We start from the raw sequence: 15,360 nt of genomic DNA, 5'->3' as shown, positions 1-15,360 counted from the left end.
TTTCCAGCAATATTCTACTACTTCTAGAACTGAAATTCTTATGTTTGCAGAATCATTGTGTCCCATGGTAAAGAGGGGAAGTGAAAGACAGGAATCCTATTTCCAGCTTGGCTACTGTCTCTGAGACCTTGGACAAGTCTTTTCGGCCAAGATCTATATTACATCAATTAGAGAAGTGGGCTGATTTTTAGGAGTACCAATCATGGGAGTAAATGGGAGCTGCAAGTGTTCAGCATCTCTGAAAAAAGTTCCCAAACATACACTTAGGTTCCTAACTTTGCACATACTCATTTCAAAATGTTAGCCTCTCTGTGCCTCAATTTCCCCTCTGAAAAGTGAATATAGTAATACTTACATATTTCACATACTTCAGTAGGGTGTTTTGAGACTCATCTAATTCATATTCATACAGTGTCTTGAGATTGATCCTTAAAGTTACTATAAAAGTACAAATAATGTATTGTTCTTGATAGTACAATCTTCTTAGCCATGGTTCTTTACATCAGAGATAAGTATAGGAACCTATCACAAGAATCACAAGTTCAAGGAAGTTTCATATTATGGTAGATAATATAGGGGTTTTAGGACATATTTACTCATCTAATACTGCACAAAGATTAAAAACACTCTCCACCCTATAGAATTATAAAGCCAGTTAATTTCAGATGAACTGAGATCCTTGAATCCAGTACTGTCAGGAAGCTATATGGCGGACTTAATCTAAAACACCTTTAATGGCATGTTAGACACCACTCAGAGAATTAAGGCTTAACATCCCCACTACATTTGGTGGTACATACAACAGCAAAATCATATACTTTGGTCCAGAACTAGGGACACAAGAAATATCAGGATACTCAAATAAACATATCTCCACAGTTGACCTTGTACAATTAAAGTAGGATGAAAAAAATCACAACAGTGGCCTTTCTCCTCCAGTCTTACAGCTAGCACTTTATGCACCTACCAACCCCAGCTACCCCTTCATTCTCCATACAATTGATGGATTACTGAATACTAGGCTAGAACCAACCATGCCAAAAAAATAGGCCTGCAGCCTCATCCAGCCGGATCTCGGTGATTCCTGACTGGTCTGGATAAGTTGTGAAATTGGCTACCTTTATTAACAAATAACCTGGAAAAAACATGCAGGAGGAATTGAAATACTTGTTCAAATTGGGTGTTCAGATAGCATGATAATATGGGCACATTAGAACTACAGAGAGAGATCTTGGACACATCGAGTTTTTTCATTGGGAGTCATGGGGATTTGCTGAAGAAATTAAAAAAAACAGGTGCATTCTGCCATCACTCAGGCTAATGTTGTTTTGAATGCTGTACTTTTCTAATGCCTTTCTTTGAAGGGTCTCAGATTGCTTTACAAAGCCTTGCAACACTGGTGAAACTCCTCATTACAGGTAAGTAAACTGAGGCACAGAGGGCTAGATCCACCCAGGGACTGGGCATTACAATGCTGAGTATTGCAGTGCCTAACTTTTGGGTCCTTTGCTATCCAATAGAATCTACAGCCCCAGGTTCAGGTACTAGACTCTCTGTACAATGTATGGAGAGAGTTAGATGTCTAAGAATGCGTTCCACAAAAAAAGCGATCATGGTGAGTGGGGAGCCACCTAAACTAGCAAGTAGGAAATACCAGACAGAGGAGTGTGGCTATTTTGTGTGAGGACATCTACCAGATTGGGCCCACATGGGCAAGACAAGTTGGGGAATGCCTCGTTTGAGGATCCCGCTGGGATTTACACATGAGATAGCAATCTGAGTGCCTACATTGACACAGCTGTGCATTTGCTCCCTGGCAGAAACGTAGGCACCAAGTGAACTTTAACAGTGGAGATTTAGGCACCCACAGGCTTAGGTGGCAGCTGATCAGCAGTTTGATGATCTTTGCGGTGCCTAAATGTTGGAAGTAGGTGCCCACGCTCTTTTGTGGATCTCACCCTGAGTGAATAGCTGATTTACTTAGGGTCACACAGTGAGCTGAATTCTTTTCTTACTCATGTGAATAGTTTTGTTGGCTTGGTTGGGTTTATTTGTGTTATTAAGTTCATCCTATGCATATGACTGGCACAAGGCCTTTGGGCTAGTTAAGGCCTATGTAAGCCTCATAGTGTCATTTAAGTAGTGCATAGGCCTTGCGCTGGCCCTCTGCACAGGGGTGTATTTCACCCATAGTTAGATACTCTGCTTGATAAGTGGGTGCCTCTTTCTGCACCACCATTAAAGCCTGATTTAAGGTGTAGCTGCATGTAGAGTGCACAGCAGTAGTCTAAATTGAAGTATTAAAGCCAAGTATAAAGGTAATGCAATCTGTATCCAAAAGAAGATGTCACAGTCTCCTTGCCAGGTGAGGGTGGGAAAAAGCTGCGTTGGCCACTGCTGGTACTTTATCATAGAAGTTGTAGATAAGCACATAACTCATGAGTGCTGGAGCAATGCAGAGCCATGTGTCTGTTTTGTCTGGTCATCCCCAGCAAGTGAAAATAAATGATTAATCTAAATTCTGGTGTTGTACATTATATTTATACTACATTCATCTCTATTTATAATAATTGTACTTTTCATATAAATTATGCTTATAATGGATGGAACTGTATACAGAATGCATACACTGGAGCATGGCATTCAATCTCCCTTTATCCCAGCCCTTCTCTCTACTGGGACCTATGGTAACTGGATCTTGTGGATGGTCATACTAAACTCTGATGCAGTTAGCTCCTTCTTTGAAATTGTTCTTTTTCCTTGGTACTGAGTCTCTTTCAGAAAGCTGTAGTACTTTTTACAAATTAAAGAGGAAAAAAATATTGGAGCATCAGTTTCTATGCTAAATTTATATTTTTGGTTGCCCAGTCATGTCTTTATGGTGACCAGACAGCAAGTGTGAAAAATCAGGACGGGGGTCGGGGTGGGGAGGTGGTAAATAGGAGCCTATATAAGAAAAAGGCCCAAAAATCGGGACTCTCCTTATAAAATTGGGACATCTGGTCACCCTACATGTATTCTGGGTGTTGGAAGTCAGTATCAAAGCAGTAGGCTCACAGTTCTGAACATGCATATCTGTTAGTGAACAAATAAATTCATCTGTTCTGATACACAAATAAAAGATGAAAATAGATCTTTTTCTCTCTAAGTGTAAGTACCGTAAACGGAGAAGACACCATAGATATACTCAGAGATGATCTCATTGCTCTGACTTTCAGTGCTAAATGGAATATTTTCCAATACATTTTGATACATTTAAACATTCCATAATGTTAATTATAAAGTTTAATGTTGATAGATTTCTATGTTAAGCTAAGAGTGTTACGTGGCTTCAAACCACTATGCTTACAATACAGCAGAGTATCTTGACACCAGACTTTTTTTTAAAGTAAGATAAAATGAAAATATGTCCTAGTCCAACAAACATTTATACATTACATATTCCTTATAATAACATGTAAAATAATATTTTACAGGTATGTAGTAAAAGAATAATAGCACATTTCATCCTAAAGGATTCCAGAGTTCTTAATGCAAGATTTACGCATGTGAGGACAAAGTGTTTAACTTTCTTTGTGCGGCGTTGTTTCTCTGTTAGAAAATGAAGGTGTGAGCCTGAACTATGTGTGCTTAGTTTGTAAAACTGTGCATCATTTACTCAGTGTTTTACACAAAAAGTTCTATATTCCTGTTGTTGTATTCTAGCTACATGAAGCAACTAACAAAACAAACAGGCATGGGGATGAAATGTCTCTGCATATATCGGAAGAGAATCTCCACACAAAGGGACACTTATCAGGGGCAGCTGCTCCTCTGCTGAGGAAAGAAGCAAACCCAAGAGTCCAGCAGCAGATGATGATCTTATCAAGAAAACCCTCTTCAGTAATATCATGAGCCTGCTCTTGCCAAGTCTGGCATTTCCGTATCATGTGCATTTGTGTTGGAGAGAGGGGGGAGAGAGTGAGCAATGTTGCACAAACTACATGTAACTGGGATAAAGTACCTACTCTGCCCGCTGGGTCTGTACAGTGTCACAATATAATTGAGAAACTTCTTTGCCAGTTTGAAGTATCAATGTAAAAGTGGAGTTTGTTAACCCTCACAAGAGAAATCACAGTGAGGAGTCTTTAACAGCACAGGTTGCTGTTACTTCTAAATATTATCTTAAGCATTTTTACCCCCACTTTTGTTGTTTCTGTGCAGTTAGTAAACACACCCTTTGAACAATGAGATTGACTTTTGTCCCCCGGTCTATCTCATACAATGATTAAATAAACCCCAGACTTCCTTTTTCTTCTTTGATAAGATTTAGGCTTTAACACTTAAAGATAGACCCAGGGTCTGATTCTGTTTCGATCCCCAGATCTGAGCGCCCTTAACATTCGGATGACTCTCGTGGCAGGCAGAACTAAAACCCTGGATCCATACACTCCTAAACTCTGGGGTCATTCATCTCAGGATCAGGACTTTAAAACAGTGTTCCATTTCTATTTAAACCCTACATCTTAACTTAACCATCTGTCTCAAGGGCTGAAGAAGCCTAAAAGTGTTATATAATCATTTGGATGAATGGATTCCTCACTTCAGTCATTCAGTTATGATTAGGGCCCTACCAAATTCATGGTCATTTTGGTCAATTTCATGGTCATAGGATTTTAAAAATTGTAAATTTAATTATTTTAGCTATTTAAATCTGAAGTTTCACGGTGTAAGTGTAGGGGTCCTGACCCAAAAAGGAGTTCTGGAGGGGTGCCACAAGATTATTGTAGGGGGGGTTGTGATATTGCTACCCTTACTTCTGCGCTGCTGCTGGCAGCAGTGCTGCCTTCAGAGCTGGCAGCTGGAGAGCAGTGGCTGCTGGCTGGGAGCCCAGCTCTGAAGGCAGAGACACTGCTAGCAGCAGTGCAGAAGTAAGGATGACATGGTATGGTATTGCTATCCTTACTTCTGGGCTGCTACATGCAGAGCTGGCCCCTCAGTCAGCAGCTGCCACTCTCCGGCCGCCCAGCTCTGAAGGCAGCAGCACAGAAGTAAGGGTGGCAATACCACAGACCCCCTAAAATAGCCTTGCAGACCCCTCTGCAATTCCCTTTTGGGTCAGGACCCCCAATTTGAGAAACACCGGTCTCCCCTATGAAATCTATATGGTATAGGGTAAAAGCACACAAAAGACCAGATTTCACAGTCCGTGTTGCGTTTTCCATGGCCATGAATTTGGTAGGGCCCTAGTTATGATGGATCAATGCACCACGCATTGCATGTCTGTATAATTGTCGTCATCAGAGGAGGATGCTTGACATACCTGGTGTCAGAATGTGACTAGCTCTTGCACAGGTGCCCCCTGTGCTGTGACCATCTACAGCTCTAGTCCCTGTTCTCTTCTGAGTGCAGCATCTGCTCCTTGCCATTGCTCTCTGGGATGAAATTCATTAGAGCTTATTGGCTGCAGAAGGGACCACATACTGTCCCCTTCTAAGGGGTGGTGTAAGGCGTACTTATCCTGCGTCATGATGTGGCCAGATCTGTGAGGCTTTGTTCCTCCCTGAGATGCAGTGTCCCCAGGTTCATCCCTGGGATGCACTGGCGTCAGCAAGGACACAATATGGCCAGTACTGGAACACTGGATACCTAGGGGTTACAGTGGACGAGAAGCTGGATATAAGTCAACCGTGTTCTTTCACTCCCTTTGCTTCCTGGGGTTCATATTGTGGAGGATGAGAGCCTCTTACAGAATAGGTGAAGGAAGTATATGAGCAAATATGCTTCCTCCTCCTCCTGCAGGAGCTAGGTGAATGAGAGAGAGAATGTATCTGGCCATGAGGGTACTAAAGGCAGATAAGCAGCAGCAACAGTATATGTATTATAGAAAAAAGAGAAGCATTTTCATTGTTTCCTCCCTAACCATTAGGTCAGCAGGATTGTGGGGGCATCACCAGGATGAAGGAAAGTTGGCATGGTTAGTAGGTATGTAATAGTAGTTAGTGTACTTTTCTTAGAAAAGTAACTTTAGTTTTTTTTTTTTTTTTTTTAAAGATCCATAATGATTTAGCCTGGTTCTGTTTGAACTCTACTGTGACCCTTCCTCATGTGTATTTAAGACAGTTTCTAATGTGACAGCCACAGCAGCTGTATGTATCCCACAGTGGATTTTGTAGTGCTGTGAAATAGATCCTACTGTAACACCTGCCAAGTCCCCTGATTCCCGAGCTAATACACTCCAGAATGGAATACGGTGCTATCAGTTATGGAGAAGTGTGAGCTCACTTTCATACTTAAATTGAATTAAGTAACAATATATTTAGTACTTGACAGACAAACATTGTAACAGACAATTGGGCATTTTCATATCATATCTCTATTAATAACCTTATCAACTGATGTTCTTCGGCATTAGTAATGGTAACTTCCAGTCGGTATGGCAAAGGGGAATATTATGCATTAATCAAGGAGTGCTGTGACTTAGCGTGCTTTAGGTTACCAGTACATAGATTTCCAGTTACTTGTTTTAGGGTTTTCAGCTACTGAATGAATCCTGTGAAAAGGGAATGTTTCTGTTTTGCCACCTCCATTATGTTATCTTTTCCAGTGCAATTACAAGGTAATTCAAAGCTCTTTGTGTTAGGCTAATAGCTTCTGATTCACTGCTGTCACCCACTACCTCTTCATGCACTTTTAATACTGTCTTCCAGTGTCTGTGGCACTTACCTATGGAGAATGTTTTTCTCTGAGTGGAGGGTCTGATCATAGCCAATCATTAATGGAACATCAAAAAGATCCCATCTGTTAAAGTTACATATGGCTAAGATCACAATTATCAAAAGTCTTTTTTTTTTTTTTTGCTTTCTTATCCACACAATAAATGTAGTTGTCAGCAGGATAAGTTCACACATCGGATAAGGTCACAATTTCATTTAGTGACAACTTCCAACAGCGTGAACTTACAAGGTTCGATTTATTAAAGAGTCAGAAAGGATAAGATCACTGCATGGCTAGCCTGATTTATCAGGTTTTGGCTGGAGTACTTGAATAGAGAACGTCGTATTTCAAGTTTATGTACAAGACTGTAGTTTAGTGTGTGTTGTGTCTCAGAGACTTGAGAATTGAGGGTGGAGAATTTAGAAGAGGCTTCTCAATAAGGCACTTTAAGTCCATCAGGCAAGTGCATGAGCGTTTTATGTGCTGAGCTCTACCTTGTTTTGAGAGGAATTGCAACAGCATAAATGAGACACCATGTCTTTTATGTAAATTCATTGTGGTGTTCTTCGAGTGCTTGCTCATGTTGATTCCAATTAGGTGTGCGCGTGCCACGAGCACAGTCGTCGGAAGGTTTTTCCCCTACTAGCATCCATCGGGTCAGCTGTTGAGCCCCCTGGAGCGGTGCCCTAATGACCATGAATATAGGTCCCTGCCAACCCGCTGCCTCTTCAGTTCCTTCTTACCATCAGTGATGGTCATTGGAACTGCAGTTGCTTGCCTTTGCAAGTGCTTCCCCTAGTTTTCATAGTTTCAATGAAAGACATAAATCAAAGCTTCAAGCGGTACCCCGCCTCCACAGCAAGGGGTTGCTTGAAACTCCTCGGCCACATGGCGACATGTACGTACATGGAACAACATGTGAAGCTGAGGCTCAGGCGTCTCCAGGTTTGGCTGGCGTCAGCCTATCGGCCAGGGCATGAGAGTCTGGACAAGGTGGTCACCCTCCCATGGCAGTTCTCAAGTCTCTTCATTGGTGGCTCAACCCACAGGAGCTGTGTGAGGGAGTACCCTTTGACCAGCCCCAGCCCTCTCTATCTCTGGTGACAGATGCGTCAGCATTGGGATGGGATGCTCACCTGAGGAAACTCCAAACCCAAGGTCTCTGGTCGCAAGATGAGCTCTCACTCCACATCGGCGTCAAGGAGCTGAGAGTGGTCCAACTGGCATGCCAAACCTTCCAGGCCTTTTTGCAAGGGAAGTGCATGGGGATCATGACAGACAACACAACTTTGATGTTTTATATAAACAATCAGGGAGGGCACATTCCTCTCCCCTATGTGGCGAAGCACTCATGCTGTGGGACTTCTTCATAGCCAACTCTATTCACCTGAAAGCAACTGACCTTCCAGGTTCTCAGAACGAGCTGGCAGACTATTCACAAGATTGTGACTTCCACAATCACGAGTGGTCTATCCGCCTGGACATAGTGCACAACATTTTCCACAGGTGGGGAGTTCTCCAAATCAACCTGTTCACCACGAAGAGCACCAGAAAATGCCCTTGGTTCTGTTCCTTCTGGAATCATAGACTGGGTTCTCTTGTGGATGCATTCTTCCTCCCCTGGATCGACCATCTATTGTACGCATTCCCACCATTTCCACTCGTCCACGAGGTTCTGCTCAAGCTCCGTAGGGACAAGGTGGCCTCACCAGCACTGGTATACCACACTCCTGGAACTGTTGATGGACGCTCTAATCTCGTTGCCCCCGCTTCCGGACCTGGTTACCCAAGACCATGGTCACCTTCATCATCCCAATCTCGGGTCTCTCCACTTCACCGCTTATAAGCTTCATGGCTAAACCCAATGGAGCTCCTGTGCTCCGAGCCCGTTAGGGAGGTCCTATTTGGTGTTCTCAGGTTTGCACTCCCCCGACGCAGACATCTGTAGTGCTCATCTTAGACTACCTACTACAACTAAAACATCAGGGTCTCTCAGCATTAACTCTCAAGGTCCACCTGACAGCCATATCAGCCTTCCACCCGGGAGCAGCTGGATGTTTGCTAACCTAATGGTCAGTTGTTTCCTGAAAGGTCTGGACAGGCAGGTTAGGCAACCAATCCCGGTGTGGGATCTCAACCTGGTACTGTCCAGACTATTGTGGCCCCTGTTTGAACCCCTGGTGATTTGTTCATTGCTCTACCTATCATGGAAGGTGGCCTTCCTAGTTACCATTACATCAGCAAGGAGAGCATTGGAGCTTAAAGCCCTAACTTCCAATCCTCTTTATACCATTTTTATATGGACAAGGTGCAACTTAGGCCTCATCCAGCCTTTCTCCAATAAGTTGTGTCCCAATTCCACACCAGTCAGAACATTTTCCTATCGGTCTTTTATTCTAAGCCTCACATGGATAGCCGAGAACAAAGGCTACACTCCTTGGATGTTCGACGAGCGCTGGCCTTTTACATTGAACGCACAAAGCCATTCCGTAAATCGAACCAGTTGTTCATGTCAGTTGTGGATAGAATGAAGGGTCTCCTGCTCTCATCACAGAGAATTTCATCATGGATCACATACTACGGGCATACTATGATCTGGCAAAGGTTCTGGCCCCTGCACTAAGGGCACATTCCACAAGAGAGCAGACCTTGGCAGCATTCCTGACCCAGGTCCCGATCCAGAGATCTGCAAAGTGGTCCTCAGTTCACACTTTCACCTCTCATTATGCTATCAGCCAGCACACCAGAGACGGTGCAGCATTCGGCAGAGCGGTGCTCCAGTCAGTGATTCCATGAACTCTGACCCCACCTCCTACTTGGGTTTGGGAGTCACCTAATTGGAATCAACATGAGCAAGCACTCGAAGAAGAAAAAACAGTTACTCACATTCTTGTAAGTGTTGTTCTTTGAAATGTATTGCTCATGTCCATTCCAAGACCCACTCACCTTCCCCTCTGTCAGAGTACCTGGCAAGAAGGAACTGAAGAGGCAGTGGGTCGGCAAGGACCTATATTTACCGCCATGTGAGCGCCACTCCAGGGGGCTCCACAGCCGAACCAACGGGTGCTGCTAGGGGAAAAAACCTTCTGATGATTGTGCACGTGGCGCACACACACCTAATTGGAATGGACGTGAGCAACACATCTTGAAGAACAACAGTTACGAGAAGGCGAGTAACCATTTTTCTTACAGTATTCAAAGGTGCGCACAGTAGCTTAGCCTCATTTTTGTAGTGGAGAGAATCACCAGTTAAATTTCCCTCTCAAACTATTACTGGATGTAACCACGCAGGCAGCTATCCAATGGTTACATTGTAGACCAGTGAGAGTTACTGTATGCCATACTTCAGGCACCTTGGCTGGCTTTTTCAGAGGTTGAAGATTTCAACAATTTTTGAGAGCTTTTTTGAACTCAGTGTGACTTCAGGGCTATCCATATTTGATTCCACAATATACAGTGTTTCTCAGACATGAAGAAATATACCCATATAGGACAAGATCCTTAGCCGGTGGAAACTGGCAGAGCTCCAGTAGAGTTAGTGAACCAACATCCATTTACACCAGAGGAAGATCTGGCCCATACTCTTTTGCTAAATGGCCTCCTGTTATAAGGCTATTCCTGATAAAGGTTATTGCCATTAGGTTGCCAAGTACTTTCCTGCAATGTTTTCAATATTTTAAACATATAGATGCAGGCAAAATTATTTATGAGTAGAGTAACTGTGCCAAACAGATGCTGCCTGTCATTTACCTTCAGCTGTGTGCACCCTTGTTTTCTTACTCTAGAATGTGGGCAGATGGAATGAAAGCCAGTTGTTACTCTGTCCAGAAAATACCATTTACTGTACTATGTTTACTGTACTTGGATTCCTCTGATATTTGAAACCATGGTCAAATCCTGCAAAGGGCCAATAACTGCTACTGGGTACCACCGTTATACAAAACACTACATGTTTTCTGAAGTTATAAAAAAGTGGGTTATGATTTATTGAAAAGCATAGAACATTTTTCCCTTAATTACTAGGGGTTTAGGGGCATCCCTTACAATATCTACAAATAAGAAAGAATTTCCTACAATGGAGTCCTTTAATTCCAGCCCAAGATCCACCAAGGTGGCCTGATATCTTAAAAGCCATGGGATGTTTTGTAGCTGTACTAGTGAGTCATGACTTGGAGCTTCTTTTACAGTGCAGCTATCATAAGTCTTTGAGTAATCACAGACTTTAAAAGTATGCTATATCAACAAGATAAGAGAAACAGCCCACAGCACTAACAACATTATCTTTTACCAAAATTGATTAGCCTATACAATGTGTCTCAAATATTTTGTATAAACTTACTCAGCAAACTGGAAATAAGGATGTTCTTGAAGAATAAGCTGCAAAAAGTAAGTTGCTGTACAGCAAAGAAAGTGAAGTAAATATCACTAAAACTGAAATGTCCATTAATTCCAGTTGGTACCTAATTTACAAACCTTAAAGGCAGGAAATCTATTTCCCCATACTCATGTTTCCTAGTGGCCCCTTAGTTATTCTCTCTACTGTACTTCTCAATAGGACAATTAGCAGGTCTGGAGATGCATTGCTGAATGAATACAGCAAAATATAACTACCAGTCTGATGTTAAAATTTGGCATACTAGTCATGATGCATTCAAATACTATATTCTTGACCTCTATGTGTGAATTGTGTTTGTTATCACTTGTTATTAAGTGTCAAAATATACATTGGTTCCATGTCAAAGTTGTCCAGTAAAGATTATGAATAGTCAGAAACTGTAAACAGCACATTGTGCATAGAATTTACCACTCCCTTTGGACTGGAGTACAGAATCAGAGAGCTGGTCCCCTTTTCTCCTTGGTGGCTGTGTGGGGAAGGGAGTGTTACTTTGCCAGGGACTTCCCTAAGGAAAGGCAGTGCCTATCAAGCTTTTATACCATTGTGCCCAGGATTCCTACTCCTGCCTGGTAATCACACAATAGAATAACCAGAGTGTCTCTTCTCTTCTCTGCAATGTGTTAGGTGGTCAGCTGGGGAGATTCTGAGTAGCCCCAGTCAGGGAAGGGACAGCAGCTTCTCAGAGCACCATGTCCCCTGCCTCCATCTTGTATTGTCAGGACTGACCCAAACTCTTCGGTTAGAGTGAGGCTTAGGGGACTCCTTTTCAATTCATATTCAAATGCAAGTTTTCTTTTTAACATAGTCTCCTCTGAGTTCCACAGAGTGGCCGCTGGGCCATAACTCTGAAGTCACTTGCTTTGATCTAAGGGGAACGTGCCATAGACAAGGAAGACTATGTCTTCACCAAGAAGTCTGAAGGAATGCCTAACATAGTGAATGCTAGTGGGAAGGGGGTAGGTTTGGAAGATAAAATAAAAAAAGAACAAGTTAAAAATCACTTAGAAAAGTTAGATGCCTGCAAGTCACCAGGACCTGATTAAATGCATCCTAGAATACTCAAGGAGCTAATAAAGGAGGTATCTGAGCCTCTAGCTATTATCTTTGGGAAATCATGGGAGACAGGAGAGATTCCAGAAGACTGGAAAAGGGCAAATATAGTCCCCATCTATAAAAAGGGAAATAAAAACAACCCAGGAAACTACAAACCAGTTAGTTTAACTTCTGTGCCAGGGAAGATAATGGAGCAAGTAATTAAGGAAACCAACTGCAAACACTTGGAAGGTGGTAAGGTGATAGGGAATAGCCAGCATGGATTTGTAAACAACAAAACATGTCAAACCAATCTGATAGCTTTCTTTGATAGGATAACGAGTCTTGTGGATAAGGGAGAAGCGGTGGATGTGGTATACCTAGACTTTAGTAAGGCATTTGATACGGTCTCGCATGATATTCTTATCAATAAACTAGGCAAATACAACTTAGATGGGGTTACCATAAGGTGGGTGCATAACTGGCTGGATAACCATACTCAGAGAGTAGTTATTAATGGTTCCAAATCCTGCTGGAAAGGTATAACAAGTGGGGTTCCACAGGGGTCTGTTTTGGGACCGGCTCTGTTCAATATCTTCACGAACAACTTAGATATTTGCATAGAAAGTACGCTTATTAAGCATGATTCACTACTGAGCTACTCAAACTGGAGTGACATTGGTATAAAACTGCAATGCAATGATGAAATCCATGGTTTTCGCCAAAACACACATTTAAGCATAACAGAGCAAAGGAGAATGGAAGAGGGGGAAAGCATATGGTAACCTATTCGGTAGTCAATGTGGAAGAAAAAAGCATCCATTATTTTGGAAAGTGATTGCTGGTTTTTATGCCTGTTTCCTTCCTAAACGTCTTTTAAGATATACAATTAATATTAGCAAAAAAAAAACGAGGAGTACTTGCTTGTTCTTTTTGCTGATACAGACTAACACGGCTACCACTCTGAAACCTGTCACAATTAATATTAGGACTCTTACTTACTTAAATAAAAGAAAGCATGAATTTGTGCACTTTAAAACTTTGCTAGGTGTTTGGATATCACTGGATGATCTGCCCTAAATTTGTCGTTCTTAATCCATTAAAAGACAGGCCTGTTGTAAATCCACAGGTACAGATAAGGAGTCACTGTTTGACTGAATCTGAACCCTTTTCAGATGAAAAATGTCAGTGGCAGAAAGGGAGGCTGAATTATTTTTTAAAAGGGTTTTCAAAGATTCTCATGATTCCTCGGGTATCAGTTAAATGTGACATGTCCATAGACCTGGCTTTTTTTACTGTGTAAAAAGCAAGCAAATGCTCCTGGTTTCATCTTTATGTAGAAAATACTACACTGTGTGTGTGTGTATGTTCAACATGTTGACCTGCAGTTCGGAAAAGCCCCCCATCTCTAATTATCTTTCAGAGATTTTTTAAAAGTTAATTTCATTTATCTCAGTATTCCTATGGGAATTTAAATAAAATGTATGTTGGATATAATTGCTACATAATTAACCTTTACAATTTATATATCACATTTGCAAATGTCTGAAGCTGTCATTATAAAGAATACTTATTCTCACATATATAAACTGGTGTAAACCAATATAGCTAACTGGATTTGTGCCAATTTACATGAAGGATATGGACCACAATATTTAATGGCATATTTTTGCAATCTGCAGTATTCACCACTGAAATACAGATATCTTTGCCTGGAAACAGAGCCCATAACCAATTCTGCTCTTTAGAAAATGGTCAGGGTTTATTCCCATGAACAAGGAAAACCTTCTCCACAGTCTGGATGTATCATAAATCCAGAGATTCATATGGGTGACTAGTTATGGGAAATGTGTTGAAAGCTGTGGGATTGCTTTCCAGCAAGGGAGAGATTCTTATTCCCACCCCCACAAGGTCAATTTTGCAACCATCACCAGCCTTAAATCTGGGACAGGCATCCAGTTTAGTAATTGAGTAGGCAGGATCTCTGGTCTTTGTGAAAAATCACAGTTGTGATTCATATAATACTATTTGCAATTGATGGGAAGGATTATGTTGATGTGGCAGAATTACTGTCATAGCTGATCAATATATGAAGGGAAGAATATGACATACCATAGAAGGGAAGCACTTAGGGTGAAATTCTGGCCCAATTGAAGTCAATGTGAGTTTTGCCATTGACTTCAGTATGGAAATGATTTCATCTAGTAAAGCTAACTTCATAAAGGCCAGAGCTCAGATGGGCAACAGTAGGTTGAAAAATGTATTTGTCAAAAATGGGATTTTGTAAAAAACAATTTTTTGGCAAAATCGTTTTAAGGAATGTTTTTTGTATCATGTAAAAATGTAAAAGGGAAAATCATCAGAAAAAACCCTGCAATTTTTCAATATTTTGATATTTTTTGTTTTAAAATTCTGGAAAAGTGCCCACTTTCTCTCCCCACCCCTTTTTTTCTGCGCCTTTTCTCCACTAGAACAGTGAGAGGGGAAGTTAAACAGTGAAATAAAGTAATACTTTCATTTAGTTTTGAAAGTGTGACTTTCAGAAAGCTAGTAACTTCACGTTTAGAAATAATAATTTCAGTTTTTTAATTCCTCTTTGTAAGTGAGAGAAAGTAGCACAGAGTTACATTGTGACTTTTATCCAGTGGAAGAAAATAAAATAAAAAGAGTTTTTGACCCCCACTTGTTTTACTTTTCTTAGAGTAAACATATTGGCACTGGATCTACTAGCCTTAGTTATCTCAGGTCAAATCCTGAAACCCTAATGCAGGCAAAACTTTAGTTGAGGCAAATTCTTTTTATCTATATACCCGTATAAACCCAGAGGAACCCCTCCGAAGTCAGTGGGGTTACCTTGTATTTACATTGGTGTAAATGAGAAAAGAATGTGGCCCAATAGAAATTTTGCTTGAGTAAAGACTTCAGAATTTGGCTGTTTGTGATAGGGAAATGCAGGAAGGATGTTAACCCCAGTGTTGTACTTCCTATTGCACTTTTTCTTTCTGCAGCCATCACCTCCTTCTCAGCATTCGATCAAAGCCTCTTGAGTAACTGTTATTCTCTCTCATTCTCAAAGACTTACCAAATAAAAATGCCTTCAAAATATAATGGGTGTGAAAAGATGCAAGGAAGAAATGGGACTTTATAACCCAAATTTGAATATAATTATAAGGAAAAAGGTTTCGTTTTTTTTCTCAGGATGACAAGATCAGTTGTTTTTTAGAGAAGCATAATTA

At 41.3% G+C, this 15,360-nt stretch overlaps 1 protein-coding gene across 3 annotated transcripts in view; it reads left to right on the top strand.

The window, feature by feature from the left end:
• The window catches only part of ZFPM2 (zinc finger protein, FOG family member 2), a 444,680-nt gene that overhangs the window by 215,659 nt on the left and 213,661 nt on the right, over nucleotides 1–15,360 (top strand). The window lies entirely within an intron of this gene.

Source organism: Malaclemys terrapin, chromosome 2 (genome assembly GCF_027887155.1).
Source record: "Malaclemys terrapin pileata isolate rMalTer1 chromosome 2, rMalTer1.hap1, whole genome shotgun sequence".
Taxonomy (NCBI): domain Eukaryota; kingdom Metazoa; phylum Chordata; order Testudines; family Emydidae; genus Malaclemys; species Malaclemys terrapin.
This window is presented reverse-complemented; position numbering and strand designations above follow the sequence as displayed.